Genomic DNA, 20,356 nt, shown 5'->3' with positions numbered 1-20,356 from the left:
TGGCTTGGATCATGATCCCGGGGTCCGGGTATCAAGTCCCACATCAGGCTATCCCCAGGGAGCCTGCTTCTCCCTCTGCCTATGTCTCTGCCTCTCTCTCTGTATCTCTCATGAATAAATAAAGTATTTTTTAAAATGGACAGAAGATTCGAATAGACCTTTCTCCAAAGAAGACAACCAAATGGCCAACAGACATATGAGAAGATGCTCAACATCACTTATCACCAGGGAAATGCGAATCACAACCACAGTGCAATGTCACCTCACACCTGTTAGAATAGGTAACATCAAAAAGACAAAAAATTAAAAGTGCACTGGTTGATTATGTAAGTGAAGAATGACTAGAGTCAATGGTTTTTAAAAAACTGTACAATGAGATATCACCTCACACCAGTGAGAATGGGGAAAATTAACAAGGCAGGAAACCACAAATGTTGGAGAGGATGCGGAGAAAGGGGAACCCTCTTATACTGTTGGTGGGAATGTGAACTGGTGCAGCCCCTCTGGAAAACTGTGTGGAGGTTCCTCAAAGAGTTAAAAAAAGACCTGCCCTACGACCCAGCAATTGCACTGCTGGGGATTTACCCCAAAGATACAGATGCAATGAAACTCCGGGACACCCGCACCCCGATGTTTCTAGCAGCAATGGCCACAATAGCCAAACTGTGGAAGGAGCCTCGGTGTCCATCGAAAGATGAATGGATAAAGAAGATGTGGTCTATGTATACAATGGAATATTCCTCAGCCATTAGAGAGGACAAATACCCACCATTTGCTTCGATGTGGATGGAACTGGAGGGTATTATGCTGAGTGAAGTAAGTCAATCGGAGAAGGACAAACAGTGTATGTTCTCATTCATTTGGGGAATATAAATAATAGTGAAAGGGAATATAAGGGAAGGGAGAAGAAATGTGTGGGAAATATCAGAAAGGGAGACAGAACATAAAGACTCCTAACTCTGGGAAACGAACTAGGGGTGGTGGAAGGGGAGGAGGGAGGGGGGTGGGGGTGAATGGGTGATGGGCACTGGGGGGGGCACTTGACAGGATGAGCACTGGGTGTTATTCTGTATGTTGGTAAATTGAACACCAATAAAGAATAAATGTATTAAAAAAACTGTACATATATAATATATACAAATGATATATATGTAAAGTTTTTGTGCAAACACATATTTTCTTCTTAAAGAAAACTTTTATATGTGTGTAAATGAGTATATATATATATACACTCATATATATATGTGTATATATATATATATATATGACATGGAGATTAATTGAGGACATTTACAAGCAAACATCTGATGATTTATCTTTAATGAGAAGTTGAAGGTCATGGACAATTTGGCCTATACATCATTTCGAGGCTCATTTTTGAGGATTCCTAGTTGTGATTTGCATACCTGATGTTCCAGTTCAGTGCTCTGAAATATGGCATAGTCGGAGGTACAGAAGATACTCGTGGGAAGTTCACTGCATTGTAGGGGAGGTATGAGAAAAGAAAGCTTAGTTTTAAGCAGCCTTGCTGGCAAGCAACAACATTTGTCCTGGAACATAATTTCAAATGTCATTTTTCAGTTGTCATAAAACAGATAAGTGGGGTGGGAGGCAGGAGGAGAATGGGAACCTGATCATTACCAGAAGCCAGGATATGGGAGCCTTTTGGAAATCATTTTATTCCATTAAATTCCTATTGTGTTTATTTTTAGGAGTGCTTTTCTATTTATGTGGAGACACACTGTGATTTAATTCATTTTAGTGACACAATGTTTCCTTTTAAATGCTTTTTAAATTAAAAAGTAGCAATATAGGATATATTAATAAATGTGAGGACAGGCAGTAACAAGTAAAGCAGAAATATGTAAGTGGCATGATTAAGGTTTCGAGATCACTGCTCTGGCAAAATAAGGCTTTTCTATCATCCCTGGGCTCATACTTGTCATCTCCATGTGCCAGCTTCTCTTACGTCCTGAGAATGACACCAATTAATGATTCTGTATCCAATTATAATAGAAGAGTTTCTCCATATACCACCAAGTAGTTATTGGACATCATCTGGGTTTCCTACAGTTTGACTCAATCCTGACACTGTCTATTGGGAGAAAGCATCAGATCCCATCAGTAGAGGGCTTGGACCCATAAGACTGGCCCCCCTTCTTCACATACCAGTTTCAAGTACAGATTGGCACCTGAGCTGACAGACTGGCTACAAATCAGAGGTTCCCACAACTCCTTCCTTGGGTTTGATTAATTTGCCAGAGGGGCTCATAGAACTGAGAAACCTTTTACTTACCAGATTGCCAGTTTATTATAAAAGGATATAACTCGGAAATAATCAGGTGGAAGAGATGCATAGGGCAAGGTATGGGGAAAAGGTGAGGAGCTTCCCTCCCTTCTGTGAGGCCATCACTCTCCCACTGTCTACATCTCCACATATTCACCAACCTGCTAACTTTCTGAACCCCATCCTTTTGGGTGTTATGGAGATTTCATTACATAGGCATGACTGATTAAATCATTGGCCATTGGCAATTGACAAAGGGGTGGAGGAGGATGGAAATGAAAGTTCATACCCTCTAATGACAAATTTGGGTCACCTGGCAACTGGCGCCTATCCTGAGATGCTTTCTAAAAGTCACCTCATGAATATAACAAAAGATACTTTCATCACTCTTATCATTTAGGAAATTCCAATGGTTTTAGGAGCTCTGTGCCGGAAATGGGAAGAGGAATAAATATGTATTTCTAATTGTAAATCACAATATCATACCTCTCATCATTTTTCTTTAAAAGAAAACTGAGTAATAAGAGTTTAAAAAATACAAGCCCACGCATATTTTTACTATCTTGGTAAAACTATGTTAATTTTCAGCCCCATTTCATATAGCTCCATGTATCTGACTCTGACTGGTGTGGTATTCAGAGATCTCTGACCTGTCAGATTTATGAGATTGTAGCTTATGGGTCAGTGTTATCACCTTCTTCATCTTTGCCTGCTCAGTGCTTTCTTTGGTCCTGAATTCATGGAATCTCACCATTTAATATTGTCCTCATTTGAATAGTAATATTGAGACAGACAGCCTCCATTTTGCAATTGTGTTCATTTTTCTTTCTTTCTCTGTGGTTTGTCTTTTTAAGCCTAGCTCTTTAAAAAGAAAACCATCTCCACACCCTTTTGGTCTTTGATGTCTAGTATCTGATTGAAGATTGAGATATTATTAGCCTGAGTGGTAAAAGAAAACTTGAATTTTATGCCACATGTTTTTTTCCCCAGGAATTTATATAACGCTTGATTGTGTGGAGGCTTCATAGTTGAGCACTGCTAGAAAATCACTGAACTGTCAGTCCATGATTGAAAGAAAAGAATTCACAGACATGTAAAAAAAAAAAAAAGGTTGAGAAATAAAATAACATGATGAGTCCATGGAAGAAGATAGAAGGCCAGGGGCACCCACTAAGGTTGGTAGTAGTCCAACAAATCTGGAAGTCCTTTTGAGTTATTGATAATGCATTCTATTATGTATTTGGGATTGAATCATTTTGTGATAAGAATAAATTAGACTTTGTGGCAGATCAATGTAAAAATAGTTTTTAATCTTGGGACAGTAATCATATAACACGTGCTTTGACAAATTAAGTGGCTATGAACTTTAATTATTTACAGAATAAGAATTGTGTCTCTGTGTCATCAAAATGTCACATTGACATTTTACTATTGTCTGTATGATAGCTATGTGAATAACTTCAGTTTTCTGTGTCAGAGTATCATTGTGGTCAAGCAGCAGCCACAGTATGAAAATACATGTTTATGGCTTAAATCATTAGTATACCCATTTATTAAGTGGAATTGAATGTGATGCCTGATGTCCCTAAATTTGTTTCCTCAACTTTCAGTTGAGACAATAATTATCTCCTGGGCTTGTTTAAACTCATACTTCTCAGAAGACCATCTCAGAAGCAATGGCAGTAGCACCTGGTAACCTGTTAAAAGCAACACATTTTCTAGCCCTCTCTCAGATCAAGTCAATCACAAATTCTCGTTGAGATGCTCAGTGATCTCTGTACAAGCAAAGAACCAAAACCTTTCAGGTACTTTTGATGCACATGAAAATTTGTGAACCACTAGTTGTGCCTGGCCTGATTGGGAAGAGACGTACAGTAGCAAACTATTATATGGTACATTTCCACCTTGTAGATACAATGGATATAAACGACACCAGGAGCATAGATCTTAGTAAAATATAGTAAAATAATTAGTAAATGATAGTTTTAGTGTATTTGTTACCTTTGTGTTTAATATCCTGTTTAACTTTAAATATACATGATTTAAATTATAATAATAGCTGTTTTAACAACTAGTTTGCAAAATTCCTAAAAACTTGAGAATCGGTTCTCCCATGCCTATAGGAGCCAGCTTGAGCACAGTACTTGGGTAGTGATATCTTCCTCTCTTTATCTTCTTACTTTTTCTCCATGATTGGTTGAATACCAAGCACACCCATCTACTGGAGAGGAGTTCATGGTACTCTGAAAGCCTACTATTCCAAGTCGAGTTCCAGAAGATACTTCAAAGGGGCAACTTAAGCAGAAAGATGGCATACTAGTAAGTGGAGCCAGGCCATCAGCATTCAACTTTTAACCATTTTTCTATCCAAAATAATGAATTTTGCTATAGAAGACACAAGAAGGCATCTCCGTCATCATGTTTTGGAATATGTTCTCATTCTTTGGGGATAAAGAAGCTCAGTCCAATCTTAAAAGGGAGATATCTACATTCCATGCAGACCACTTGCTAGTATGTTCAGAAAGACACAGCTCATGCTCATACAAACTCAGTATGTTCAAAGATCTGTGTCTAAAATAGATATCAGATGCAAAGTTGAAAAGCTATCTCTGGTTCCTCTGGAAAATATCCTCATTACCTGAAGAGGCAGAGGAGAAGGGGAACAGAAAGGCTGATAGCTAAAGGGCAGGCAGGACCTTCATGTCTCCATCTCAACCCCCAGCTTCTGTTCTGTTCCTTCCAGTGAGTTTGTCAGTTGCTAGAAATAGTAAACTGAAAAGCCAGTGAAAGGGTGCCATCACAAAGGTATTTGGGCAGGCTACGTAGAACCACTCAACTGAAGTTCCTTAACATTTATTTCTCTTTGTGAAGTTCTGAAACACATACAAGGAAACAAAAGCAAAATCATTCATCATTATTAGCTAGAGATTTTGTTCTAAATATCTGAGAGGAGCTAGGGTGGAGGTTTTCATTTCCTGCTTCTAAGCAAGCTCAAGTATTCTCAAATCAAGCACCATCCTTCTCCTGCCATGAGACTAATTACATTCTCTACTTTGCAGGGTTGCCATGAGGATTAAATAAATGAGAAGACACAAGTAAAGCATTTAGCCTGAGTTCCTAATGCCTGCCACATAGTGATTGTTCAATAGTGTTGGGTATTTATAGAGGAAGAACATGTTTGGCTTCAGTATCCATACCACGGCTGGTCTGGGAATCCAGATCTTCACAGGCTAACCCCATAGTCCCAAGTGTGATCACATGGGAGAGGAGCAGCCCTTTTTAACAGAGGCATGAAGAAAAAAATTCTTGAATTAGAGCTTTTTTACCACTCCTTCAGAGTGGGGGAAAAAAAACAGAAGAAGAAAAATAGAGAGAGTGAGCTGGTGCTGCTATATTTTGAGCCTTATGGATCAAGAAAGATGGTGGTCCAGACCAAATGAAGCTAGTCTTTTACTTTTTCAAAAGTTTCAGTCATAGAAATTCTGGAAAACCCAGTCTCTCAATTATAGCCTTTCAGGTTCTTACTTCTCCTCTTGGCTACAACATAAGAGGAGTAGAGGAAGGGGAGCTGACATGACAGAAAGCAGGGGCAGAGAAAAGCCTTTAGCTCCCCTGAAAGGTCATCACCTTGACTGATGATGGCTGTCTTGAGGAGCTTAAAAGGAGAGGCAGTCATTAACATCAGAAGCAAAGCCAGTGGCTGGTCATCCTTATGGTGGAAAACTAGAATGGGCCCCTGGGATGCCCATTCCTGGGGGAAGTTGTTAATAAAAGTTGAAGTGCCACCATTATACTGCATATTGAAAGGTATTCTAACTATCCATAGTACTGTCTGTGGCTGACTTCTTGTTCCTTTTTGCTTCCTTCTCTCTTTACACTAAATCCACGTTTACTGAGGCATGAGCTGAAGCTTCTGTCCACAGGTGGAATTCCTATGTGTTTGGAGAAGACTGTATTCTGCTTCTAGGCCTTTCAACTGCTTAAAGCTGGCCCACCTGGATTATCTGGGATAACCTTCCTCACTTAAAATAAACTGATTATTGGTTTCAAAAACATCTATAAAATACCTTCCGAGCAACACCTGGATTAGAGTTTGATTGAATAATTGGGGACTATACTCAAGTTGATGCAAAAAACTGACCACATCTACCTAATGGATTTAATGTTTCCTATAGTGTCATGAAAAGGATCTCCTTGACAAGGTCGACACTGCCCTCTTTCTATCAAAGTCATAGTTGAACTCCCACTTGTGTGTGTCTTGTTTGCTCCTCCTTTTCTTTATACAAGCAGCTTACTCACATTGTTTATCTCCAGGGTTTACTCCTAGTTTTCATGTCACTTCTCTCAGAATATCTTCATGAGTCCCTCCAGCACTCTGAGAACATCCTGTGCTAAGCTATATGATAGCAAGGACCATATTCTATTTTAGATATTGTTTCCTTATTTGCCCCACAAAGTAACTTTTACAACAGTAACCTTTTAGGGTTGGGGACCAGGTCTTGTCTGTCTGTGCATTTCTCGTGTCTGACCCAGAACCTCACATATAGTCAACATTTGTTACAGATTTATTCATTGAAGAAGTAAATTAATCACAAAAATTAATACCCAGAATCAGAAGCATAAAGGCTATAGTAAACGATTGCATTTACTAGTTTCTAGGTAAGCTTCCCCAAATAGAAACAAATTTTGAGTATATTCATGGTAGGAGAAACAATTTTGATCAGTTATTAATGAAATTTCTCAAAATAATTTCTCATATATCTTAAGTTCTCAGTCTAGTGCTTCTTTGAAGGCAATGGATAGTAGATACACAAATATTAGTACTGTTGCAATTAGGAAGATGTTTTCATATCATTCCCAAAACCCTCTCATGTTGCTGTTACCTGGCAAAATGAATTGAGAATTTTATATATCAGAACTATTTATAATACAGACAGAATATATATTCTGATGTTACTATGAGGTAACATTAAAATTTGAAGAGAAAAGCTAACAGTATCTTTTGCTGTGCAAAAGCTTCTTATCTTGATGAAGTCCCAATAGCTGATTTTTGCTTTTGTTTCTCTTGCCTTCATGGATGTATCTTGCAAGAAGTTACTGTGGCCGAGTTCAAAAAGGGTGTTGCCTGTGTTCTCCTCTAGGATTTTGATGGAATCTTGTCTCACATTTAGATCTTTCATCCATTTTGAGTTTATCTTTGTATATGGTGCAAGAGAGTGGTCTAGTTTCATTCTTCTGCATGTGGATGTCCAATTTTCCCAGCACCATTTATTGAAGAGACTGTCTTTCTTCCAGTGGATCGTCTTTCCTCCTTTGTCGAATATTAGTTGACCAAAAAGTTGAGGGTCCACTTCTGGATTCTCTATTCTGTTCCATTGATCTATGTGTCTGTTTTTGTGCCAGTACCACACTGTCTTGATGACCACAGCTTTGTAGTACAACCTGAAATCTGGCATTGTGATGCCCCCAGATATGGTTTTCTTTTTTAAAATTCCCCTGGCTATTCGGGGTCTTTTCTGATTCCACACAAATCTTAAAATAATTTGTTCTAAGTCTCTGAAGAAAGTCCATGGTATTTTGATAGGGATTGCATTGAACGTGTAAATTGCCCTGGGTAGCATTGAAATTTTCACAATATTAATTCTTCCAATCCATGAGCATGGAATATTTTTCCATCTCTTTGCGTCTTCCTCAATTTCTTTCAGAAGTGTTCTATAGTTTTTAGGGTATAGATACTTTACCTCTTTGGTTAGGTTTATTCCTAGGTATCTTATGCTTTTGGGTGCAATTGGAAATGGGATGGACTCCTTAATTTCTCTTTCTTCAGTCTCATTGTTAGTGTATAGAAATGCCACTGACTTCTGGGCATTGATTTTGTATCCTGCCACACTGCCAAATTGTTGTATGAGTTCTAGCAATCTTGGGGTGGAGGCTTTTGGGTTTTCTATGTAGAGTATCATGTCATCATCGGCTAAGAGGGAGAGTTTGACTTCTTCTTTGCCAATTTGAATGCTTTTTATTTCTTTTTGTTGTCTGATTGCTGAGGCTAGGACTTCTAGTACTATGTTGAATAGCAGTGGTGAGAGTGGACATCCTTGTCTTGTTCCTGATCTTAGGGGAAGGCTCCCAGTGCTTCCCCATTGAGAATGATATTTGTTGTGGGCTTTTCATAGATGGCTTTTAAGATGTTGAGGAATGTTCCCTCTATCCCTACACTCTGAAGAGTTTTGGTCAGGAATGGATGCTGTATTTTGTCAAATGCTTTCTCTGCATCTATTGAGAGGATCAGATGGTTCTTGTTTTTTCTCTTGCTGATATGATGAATCACATTGATTGTTTTATGAGTGTTGAACCAACCTTGCATCCCGGGGAAAAATCCTACTTGGTCATACAGAATGGGAGAAGATATTTGCAAATGACATATCAGATAAAGGGCTAGTTTCCAAGATCTATAAAGAACTTATTAAACCCAATAGCAAAGAAACAAACAATCCAATCATGAAATGGGCAAAGGACATGAACAGAAATCTCACAGAGGAAGACATAGACCTGGCCAACAAGCATGAGAAAATGCTTCCGCATCACTTGCCATCAGGGAAATACAAATCAAAACCACAATGAGATACCACCTCACACCAGTGAGAATGGGGAAAATTAACAAGGAAGGAAACCACAAATGTTGGAGAGGATGTGGAGAAAGGGGAACCCTCCTGTACTGTTGGTGGGAATGTGAACTGGCGCAGCCACTCTGGAAAACTGCGTGGGGGTTCCTCAAAGAGTTAAAAATAGACCTGCCCTACGACCCAGCAATTGCACTGCTGGGGATTTACCCCAAAGATACAGATGCAATGAAACACCGGGACACCTGCACCCCGATGTTTATAGCAGCAATGTCCACAATAGCCAAACTGTGGAAGGAGCCTCGGTGTCCATCAAAAGATGAATGGATAAAGAAGATGTGGTCTATGTATACAATGGAATATTCCTCAGCCATTAGAAACGACAAATACCCACCATTTTCTTCAACGTGGATGGAACTGGAGGGTATTATGCTGAGTGAAATAAGTCAATCAGAGAAGACAAACATTATATGGTCTCATTCATTTGGGGAATATAAAAAATAGTGAAAGGGAATAAAGGGGAAGGGAGAAGAAATGTGTGGGAAATATCAGAAAGGGAGACAGAACATAAAGACTCCTAACTCTGGGAAACGAACTAGGGGTGGTGGAAGGGGAGGGGGCGGGGGGTGGGGGTGACTGGCTGACGGGCACTGAGGTGGGCACTTGACAGGATGAGCATTGGGTGTTATTCTATATGTTGGCAAATTGAACAGCAATAAATATAAATTTAAAAAAAAATGAAGAGAAAAATTAGGTATGTATTTTAAACATTTTGGGGGAAAATTTTTTGTATGTTTTTTTAAAATTTATTTTATTTTATTTTATTTATGATAGGCACACAGTGAGAGAGAGAGAGAGAGGCAGAGACATAGGCAGAGGGAGAAGCAGGCTCCATGCACCGGGAGCCCGACGTGGGACTCGATCCTGGATCTCCAGGATCGCGCCCTGGGCCAAAGGCAGGCGCTAAACTGCTGCGCCACCCAGGGATCCCTGTATGTTTTTTTATTAGAGTTCAATTTGCCAACATATAGTATAACACCCAGTGCTCATCCTGTCAAGTGTCCCCCTCAGTGCCCATCACCCAGTCACCCACCCCATCCTCCCCACCCACCTCCCTTTCTGGGGGAAATTAAAGAATCCACAAACAAATTGAACAAGATCTTACTTTGACACAATTTAATAAAATTTTATTGAATGTCTATCATGTGCCATACACTGCTTTAGGTCTTAGAACTAAAAAGACAGATTTTGCTTTCTTATGGATCACACTCTATTAACTTCCTTATTTTCCTCTCGAATTTTCAAAAAATGAGTTCATTTTTTCATTTTTTCTTTCATTTTTTCTTCCCTAGAAATAGTAACATAGAAAGTGTTGTACGTATAGGGGCACCTGGGTACTCTTGGTTTCAACTCAGGTCATGATCTCCCAGTTGTGAGATGGAGCCCTGTGTCCAGCATGGAGCCTAATTAGGATTCTCTCTCTCCTCTCAGTCTTTTCCCCCAACTCCCCACCCTGCTTGCATATTTGAGGGCATGCATACACACACACACACACTCTCTCTCTCAGAATAAAAAAGAAAAAAGTATACTACTTAGGGATTCATCTTTTTTTTTTAATCAGAGAAAGAACTTGTTTTTCCTTTAAAATACCCTATGTGTTGAAGTGCTACTTCAGTTTATTCTGTAAAATGCTGCCCTTTTTAAACATGAAATATAAAATGCCTCCTTATCACAAGTATAAAAATAACTGTAAAACAAATACAATTGTTTGCCCAACCCATTCCTTTATTCATTGGTAAAAAAAGAAAAAAAGAAAGAAAAAGAAAGAAAAAGAAAGAAAGAAAGAAAGAAAGAAGAAAGAAAGAAAGAAAGAAAGAAAGAAAGAAAGAAAGAAAGAAAGAAAGAAAGAAAAAGAAAGAAAGAAGAAAGAGGGATCCCTGGGTGGCGCAGCGGTTTGGCACCTGCCTTTGGCCCAGGGCGCGATCCTGGAGACCCGGGATCGAATCCCACATCGGGCTCCCGGTGCATGGATCCTGCTTCTCCCTCTGCCTATGTCTCTGCGCCTCTCTCTCTCTCTCTCTCTCTCTCTCTCTCTCTCTCTCTCTCTGTGACTATCATAAATAAATAAAAATTAAAAAGAAAGAAAGATCCACCTTTAATTTAAAGTTGTCCCTTCACATTTAATATCTCAGGCTGCGTGTCTCTAAGAGAAGGGTTAGGTAATTTAGTAATAGAACACGGAAAGCTAACTGAATTTATTTATGAAATCTGGTCCTAAGTGGTAGCCTGTTTTAGAATCTCTGAAATTGTATGATACTCTTGGTAACTTCTCTCTGTCCAGGCTACCACAAGGGAAATTGTTTGATTGACTGATTGATTATCTTCCTTGGTTTCTAAAAAACAAATGTAAAAGAATCAGGAGTTAATAAAATGAAATTTGAGTCTTGGGTCAAATATTTGTCTCTGGTTTCTACTGTGACCTGCGTATTTAGATTATTTTGTCTCACATATTTTTGTTCTGAAAATTGAATTTATCTATCATACAAAGGTACAGGATTTAGTTATTAAGTAAATGAATGTAAAGTACAGTGTGCATAGTAAATATTCATTATATTGTAAATGTTTAATTTACCAATATTCAGAAAAGAGTCATCAGTTGTTAAAAAGAGGAGGGAGAAAGTAAAAACAAAAAAAAAACAAAATAACAAAAAAAAACCCTTTTTGACTAGCTAATAGATGCTTAATAATAGATTGTATGATTTACAAATATTTTATTTAACCTTTATAAAAACACTATAATATATACGTTATTATTCTAAATTCACAAAAGAGGAAACTGAAATACAGATTAGGTGAAAGTCATAGACAAAAGAAGTCAAGATTGAAATTCAAATCTATTTCACTTTGAATCCTATGTTACTTCTTTTTTTTATGTTTCCACATTCCACTGGAAAAATAAAATCTAGTTTTTCCTATCTGCCTTTGTCAATTCATTATCTCTTCAGCCATATCTAATTAACTCTTTCTCTTCTTTTCTGACTCTTTAAAAAGTCCCACAATTTTTTCAAAACATTTCTAGTAGTTATATACTTCTTTCTTTTGTAACAATTTACTTCCCTGTCCTCTTGTTTTGTGTTTGGCATTACTGTATCTTTCTGAACAGTTTACATCTACTTACAGAGATTCTTTTAAACTCATTGAGTCTCTCAGTTATGTTCTTTTCTGGGTCTCTAATCAATCTTTCTTAGTGTTGGGCTTGCACCAATTTTTGTGACATTTGTCTATGACTTCCGTTTATATAAAAATTATCCTCTGAAAATGACACAGACTTTGGGCTGCGGGGATCTCTTGATGGAGACAGTTTTCCTAATCACTTCTACCTGGGTGTGTGAAGTCATTAGAAACAAAGTTTTACATTTATTTCCTTGGTTTTCTGTTCCACATGAGCATTGTAAATGTAGTACATGCATCCTAAAAATGCTGTGTCACACATTGTTCCCACCAGTTTGTAGAAATTTTCCACCAGTTTGCACCAATTAGTAGAAATTTTCCAGTTACCATTTGTGGGCGAGTCAACTTTTTTCCAGGTTTCATTTTAATGAAAGAATCTTTACCCTGGATCTTGAATACCAAACCCATTTTATTGCAGCATCAAAACCCCCATTCTTAGATTTATAACCAGCTGTATGACCTCAGTGAGCAGCCATAGAGTTTCAATTCTTTCTTACCTTGAAGACTGTGAGTTTTCTTTCTCTTTTTGGTGCTTAGATATTTTGCTTTCCTGCTTTGAACTCAACTATACACTTTAATTCTCTATGTGTTGCTGAGCATTTCTTTATGTATAGAGTGGATGGGGTGGCTTTCACATTTCTCATTCAATTATCTTGCAGAATTTCTTCTCCATTTGTGAGGATCATTTATACACAGGATGAGCATATAATTTATCATTCACATTTTTTAGTGAAGCATGGCACTATTAATAATTATTCCAGGACAATAAATGGGCAGGGTAAATGCTCACTCTATTTCTATGGAAATGATTTTATCATAAACTCTAGTAACAGAATGGGTTTCAGAAGACTTAATTGGTGTACTCACTGAAATTGCAAGAAATCTTGGAAACTGAGAAACTTGAACGACAGGGTTCCTTTGAGGGCATTTAAGGATAGAGGGCTGCCTGGTAGTTCGCCAGTGTCCATATGCAGTATGTACTCCCTGACAACTGTATGGTATATATAGACACTTCTGTTCATTAAACCCCTTAATACAAATCCACACTAGGGTAATGGGGAACCATGGTCTATGGGGTAAGATGAGAAATATTTGGTTCAATGTAGTCACTATTCCCCAGTTTACCATTTAGCAAATAAAGTGTGAACTTCATTAAAAAAATGCAAAAAAAAAAATGAATGGATCCTTTATCACTCCTACAGGCTTCTTGGAAACTACCAGCTCACATTTAAGTTGTAGGGGAAAAAAAACAGCATGATTTTTGTATTTTTATAGTAGAGCTCTGAATTGATTGTTCTAACTAATAATTTCCCCTTCTTGAGAAGAAATACATATTATAATAAATATTTCAAAGCCCCCATCTGCTTATAGAATGATACCTATTTATTTATCATGCAGACGCAACCTCATTTCAGAAAAGAATCTGAGGTGAAATTATACTGGCCAGGTGTCCAGCATAACTGTAGTGGGGGAACCATTAGATGATACTATTACTGCATAGAATTTTAGAGTTGATGAGACCTTAGAGATTATATCATTTTCCGTGACCTTAATTAGGCCACCTGACTATTCATCATTATTTGACACTATAGAGAAAATTCTTGCCATCTTATAATCAGCAGAACATTTTTATGTATTCCTATTACTGCAGCCGTGCTTATAGGTCATTTTCAACAGCTCTGGCTACTAAAAACTATCAGTAATTATGGTGTCATTGTCTGTAGGAGATGCAACAGTTCCCGACACTTGCAATATGATATTACATTCCTGGACAGAATGAAACTCATTTTGGTTCTGAAAGAGAGCTCATTCTGTGACCGTTCATCAAAAATAGGACTTCTTTGGCAGCTACAGAATAGCACCTCTGTAACTAAGATGTGTTCTCTCCTTTCCCTGGGGTACGAGCATTCCTCTTCTTATCTTTGTACAACCCATAGTTCTATTTATATCACATGGGCCTATTTACCTATGGCCCAGTAATTCTACATTGTGGAATACATTCCCCAGAAATAATCCCAAATGTGAAAAATAGCTTTGAACAAAAATATTCCACCTTGAGTTATTTAAAATAGACAGATTTTTGGAAATCAACAAATTATGGGGGGATTTTCTATAAAATATGCTGCAATATGTCATCTGAAATGTAGAAAACAAAACCAAGAGAGAACAGATTATGTAGCATTAGAAAGAATTCACATGATTTTCATTTTTCCAGTATGTTTTTTGGCATTTTGTATGACATATAAGAATTGCTCCTTGATTTAAAAAATTCTGAAAAAAGTGATAAGCTATAAAAAATGATAAACTATAAAACTATGCAGAACGAAGACTTACTTATGGCCTAGTTTTATTTTTAAAACATTTTATATACAACATGAATTTTGCTATTCAAAAAATAAAACCTGTTTGCATTGAAAACATAGGGTGAAATGCATCAAACTGTTAAAGATTATATTTTCTTATTCCTCCTTACATTTCTATATTTTCCAGTTTCGTACTAAGCTTTGCTTTTTTTTATGATATACAAAACACACAAATGGTACTTTAAAAATACTCAGCTCAAGGTTTTCCTTCCTTATGAAATCTTCCCATAAATGTATATATGGCTCCACTCTTGCTGCTCAGTATCACTTTAAGCATTGATCTTTACATAATTAGTAATACTATAGTTTGATGATTTGTAAGCATAATTGTATGCAGCAAGACTCAATCTGTCGTTCATTCTTAAATCTTTAGTATCCAGCATATTTGGCATGGCAGACATTTTAATATAAAATAGGGGAATGAATGAATTACTTAATTAATGTTGAATAAAATCTAAACAAAAAGTCTTATTGCCCAGCCTTTGTATTCTCCAATGATTGATCTCATGCAAAGGTCTTATGCAAATATGTTTTCTTGTCTTGTATCTATTCCTTATTTTCTCGAGTTAGGGATAAAGGATAACAATGAAAAAAGAATTACAGTTCAAAAGGAAGAGCTAACCTTCCTTTAATTTTAGGAAGAGCTCCTAAAATTAGTTCTTAGCCCAAAGTCGTTACATTTAAAGTATATTGAAATACTTTTATAGTAAATAAGTATTGCAAATACTTTTTTTATTTCTATGTTAAATTACCACTAAATTATCTTGGAAAATATAATTGTTTTTTTTTGTTTGTTTGTCTGGTTTTGGAAAATATAATTGTTAATGGTTTACATAAAAGTGATCAATAGCAGAAAAGGAGTTTTTCAGATATTCTTCTACAGAAATAAACTAAAAAATAGGCAATTTTTTTGAAATTTTGTTATTAATTATTCTTCTAAAATAGCCAAATTTATCTTTAAGGAGACTATATTTGGATTCCTAATTTGAGGAAAGCAATGTTTTTACGGGTATATAGAACTCATTTTAAAGGTCTGCAGTAGTCATCATTTTTAATTAAAAAATAATGTATTATTTCCGTGAATATAATTTACATGACAATTCCTCTTCAGTAACTTTTCTTTCTCTTTTTAAAAAAGGTTATTTATTTATTTATTTATTTATTTATTTATTTATTTATTTATTTATTTATTTTTTTATTTTTTTGAGAGAGGAGTGGGGCAGGTGTTGAGGGAGACTGAAAGGGAGACAGAGTCTCCAGCAGACTCCCTGCTGAGTGTGGAGACCTGCATGGGGCTTGATCCCATGACCCTGAGATCATGACCTGAGCCCAAATCAAGTTTGCCACTTAACCAACTGAGCTACCCAGGCACCCCTCACTTACTTGTTCTGTTTTTACTGCCATTTTTACATTTGAAAATGTTTCCTGTTTAAACTTAATGACATGTAGTCCTCAGTCTAATTCACTTATCTACTTGTCCTACTTCCTCTTGCCTCTCCAAGAATCACAGAAGCATGAAGTCAAAGCCACTGAATTAAGTAAATCCTAAAACTTACATGACCTGTGAACTGGATTTCCCCTTAACTCCGACAAAAGAAACCTGAAACTATCCCCAGGTGATGGCTATTGCCTTGACAAAATATCCTGCTGGCCCACACCACCCAGAGCATTTGAACTAAACCTGACTGGTGCCTATGCAATTGAATCATGGAGTGGCCTCTAGAATGACCTAGTCACCTTTACCTTATTATGTACTAACATCTCTGCCCAAGGAAAACAATCTAATTTACACAACATACAATGCATGCATAGGCATGTTTCCTTAAGGGGCATGCATGATCTTAGGCCTGCCTCTACATATGATGACAAGGCTTACCTATCTAAATAATCATCCTAACCCTAAACAGTACATTCATTGTCTCTTGGGAGTCATGGCTTTGGAAGTCATTCCCCATGGTCTCTATTTGCTGCAAATAAAAAAGTTTCTTTGTGCAACAACAACAAAAACCAAAACCAAAACAAAACAAAGCGAAACAAAAAACAAAAAAAATAAGAGAAGACAAAACAAAAGCAAAGCATCATGGATGCTGGATATTGGGCACCTGATAGACTATAAAAAAACAAACATCACTCTGCCCTCTGTGCAGAAGCCAGTAAAGTTTAAGTACCTCCTTTCAGGGAGAATACATACATCACTTAGATATACGGGGTCTTTTCCAGAAGGGGCCATCAGAAATAAAAAATGAAGAAAAATCTAAACTATCATAATTCAAAGTCTTGAAAATATTTTAAAAAGTAACTGGGATTCTTCCAGGGCCACCATCAAGATAAGGGGTTTGGCATCTGAAATATCATTTACTCCAGGGTATAGGATTATGGAGAGAGGTTATTCAAGATTTTTAGTAAAAGCAGTTTATATTTCTTGCTTAGCCAGCAACAGAAACTACTTATTCAAAAAAGTGTAATTATCAGCTCACTCCTACCTTTCAATAACTGTTGACACAAGGAATTATCCTATTTTGGGTCAATTAATAATAGTATTTAAAGCAGAAAATAAGTAATTGTATGAATTTTTAAACAGTTTTTTTTTTTCAAAAAGGCTGAAATCATAACATTCTGGAGGATTACAAAAAAAGAGAAATCAGTGTGAAATATGCCTCCGAAGATATTTGACTTCTTTTGAAGAACAGAGTATTTATACAGAGGTGGAGTACCTCATACCACCAATTGTTATCCATAAACACCCAGATGTTTTCTAAAAATGATAACTTGGCTCCTCTTTATAACTCTTATTTACAGTTTTAAACCAGCTAATGCAATTAGGACTATAAACTGTAGATTTATCTGAACATGTAATGACAGCATAAATCAGATTAACTGCAGATACTACTGCAGGCCAGTGAGAAGACCTCAGACCTGCAGTCATCCAGATGTCAGCCTGAGTCTGGTTACTAAGAATATCAAGACATGTTCTTGTTGCCATAATATTTATTACTTTTCTCCCTCTCTAGAAGATTGATGAAATTTACTGCGATCATGGGAATGTGATTAGCCTATATGAAGAGATCGTGATCACATAAGAAACTTGATATAATATCAAAGTCTTCATAAAAAACCCAGCATATTTAAATCAATTTTGAGATGGAAATATTAAATCCCTTCATCTTATATAATTGTTAATTTGAAAATGACACTTCTTATAAGACAAAGTTATTTGGACACTTATAATGAAAATATGCCGAAGATATATCCTGCCTTTCTGAATAATTTAAAATGAAAGAATATGTTATCTCAGAGCAAATATGATGTTGTGTTTGGCAAAGGAAGAATAAAATTCATTTTAAAAGTAAAACAGAGCTTAGAGGTTTTTTGTTTTTTTAATCTTAGCATATTGTGTAGATGTTTTTGTGGGGGAAACTTCTTGAATGAATAGAAATAAACACTTCACACTTAATACAGTGGAGTTCTTTTCTCTCTGCTCTTCTAAACTTCAGTGTTCCCTATTATACTGTTGTTTTTAAGGAACACAGCATAACAGTTTGATTTACATATATCATGAAATGATTACCACGATGGGTTCAGCTAATGTCCATCTTCTCATATAGATAGAAAAAAAAAGAGAAAAAGAAAATAAAAAAGGAAAAAAAATTCTTGTAATGAGAACTCTTAGGATTAACTCCTATAACAACCTTCCTGTATGTCCTACAGCAGTGATAGCTGGAGTCATCGTGTTGTACCTTATACCTGCTACTTATTTATCTTATAACTGGAAGTTTGTACCTTTTGGTTACCTTCCTCTGGTTCTCCTTCCCCTACCTTCCACTTTTGGTAACCAAAAATCTAATCTCTTTTTCTCGTGGCTTTATTTTATTAGTAGTAGTTTTAGATTGCACACGTAAGTGAGGTCATAAAGTATTTGTCTTTCTCTGACATGTTTCACTTAGCATAATGCCTTCAGGATCCATGCATATTGTTGCAAAAGGTAGAATTTCCTTTTTTATGGCTGAACAATATTCCATTGTATATATACCAAAGTTCTTTATCCGATTACCTTTTGATGGACACTGGTTGTTTTAATGTGTTGATTGTTGTAAATAATGCTGCTGTGAACAGAGGTGTGCGGCTTTGTTAGGTAGTGTTTTCATTTCCTTTGGATATATTTTCAGAAGCAGAATGGCTTGGCCATATGGTAGTTCTATTTTTAATTTTTTGAGGATCTCCATATTACTTTCCATAGTGGCTGCACCGTTTTATATTGCCACCAACAGTGCACAAGGGTTCCCTTTTCTCTACATCCATGCCAGCATTTGTTATCTCTTGTCCTTTTGATAATACCTATTCTGTTTTTTAAAATTTATGTATTTTTTTTAAAGATTTCATTTATTTATTCATGAGAGACAGAGAGAGAGAGGGAGGCAGAGACACAGGCAGAGGGAGAAGCAGGCTCCATGCACGGAGCCCCATGTGGGACTCGATCCTGGGACTCCAGGATCAGGCCCTGGGCTGAAGGCAGCGCTAAACCGCTGAGCCACCCCAGCAGCCCTGATGATAGCTATTCTAACAGGCATGAGAAGACATCTTTTTGTGTTTTTTTTTCATTTATTTTTTTATTTTTTAATTATTTATAATAGTCACACAGAGCGAGAGAGAGGGGCAGAGACACAGGCAGAGGGAGAAGCAGACTCCATGCACCGGGAGCCCGACGTGGGATTCGATCCCGGGTCTCCAGGATCACGCCCTGGGCCAAAGGCAGGCGCTAAACCGCTGCGCCACCCAGGGATCCCTCTTATTGTGGTTTTAATCTGCATTTCTGTGATGACTAGTGATGTTGAGCATCTTTTCATGAGCTCCTCGGCCTTTCATGTATTTTTTTTTTTTTTTGAGATATGTCTATTCAGGTCCCTTGCATATTTTATCTTATTTTTCTATTTTATTTTTTTGCTATTGTGTTGTATGAGTTCTTTATATATTTTGGGTTATTTGTCCCTTATCAGATATATGGTTTGTAAATATTTTTTCCCATTCTGTTCTCTTTTTTGTTTTTTTTTATCATTTCTTTTGCTTTGTAGAAACTTTAGTTTGATGTTGCTCACTATTTTTTTTATTTTGTTTGTGCTTTATGTGTCATATCTAAAAATTCATTAGCAAGACACATATCAAGGGACTTTATTCTTATGTTTTGTTTTAGAAAGCTTCTTTCAGCAGAAGTTTCATGGTTTCAAGGCTTACATTTAAGCCTTTAATCCCTTAATAAGAAGTTGATTTTTGTGAGTGGTGTAGGATATGGGTCCAGTTTTATTTTTTCAGATGTAAATATTCAATTATCCCATCACCATTTATTGAAGAAATTGTGTTTTCTACTTTGAGTATTTTTGGCTCCCTTGTCAATTTTTAGTTGACTGTATATACTTGCATTTATTTCTGGGGTTTTGATTTTGTCCTAGTGGTCTATTTGTCTGCTTATATGCTAGTATGAGACTGTTTTGATGACTATAGCTTTCTAAAATATCTTGAAATTGGAAACTGTGATGCCTCCTGCTTTGTTCTTTCTCAGGAATTCTCTGGCTATTTGAAGTCTTCTGTGGTTCCATATAAATTTTAGGAATGTTTTTTCCGCTTCTGTAAAAAATGTCTTTGCAGTCTTGATAGGCATTGCATTGGAACTATAGATGGTTTTTGGTAGTGTTGACATTTTAACAATATTAAATCTTCCAATACATAAACATAGGGTATCTTTCCATTTATTTGTGTCTTTAATTTTTTTCATCAATGTCTTATAGTTTTCATAGTAGAGAACTTTCACTTCCTTAGTTAAATTTATTCCTAATGTTTTATTGTTTCTTATACTATTGTAG

The sequence above is a fragment of the Nyctereutes procyonoides genome, unplaced genomic scaffold (genome assembly GCF_905146905.1).
Source record: "Nyctereutes procyonoides isolate TBG_1078 unplaced genomic scaffold, NYPRO_anot_genome, whole genome shotgun sequence".
Classification (NCBI taxonomy): Eukaryota; Metazoa; Chordata; class Mammalia; order Carnivora; family Canidae; genus Nyctereutes; species Nyctereutes procyonoides.
Note: the sequence above shows the minus strand (reverse complement) of the source record.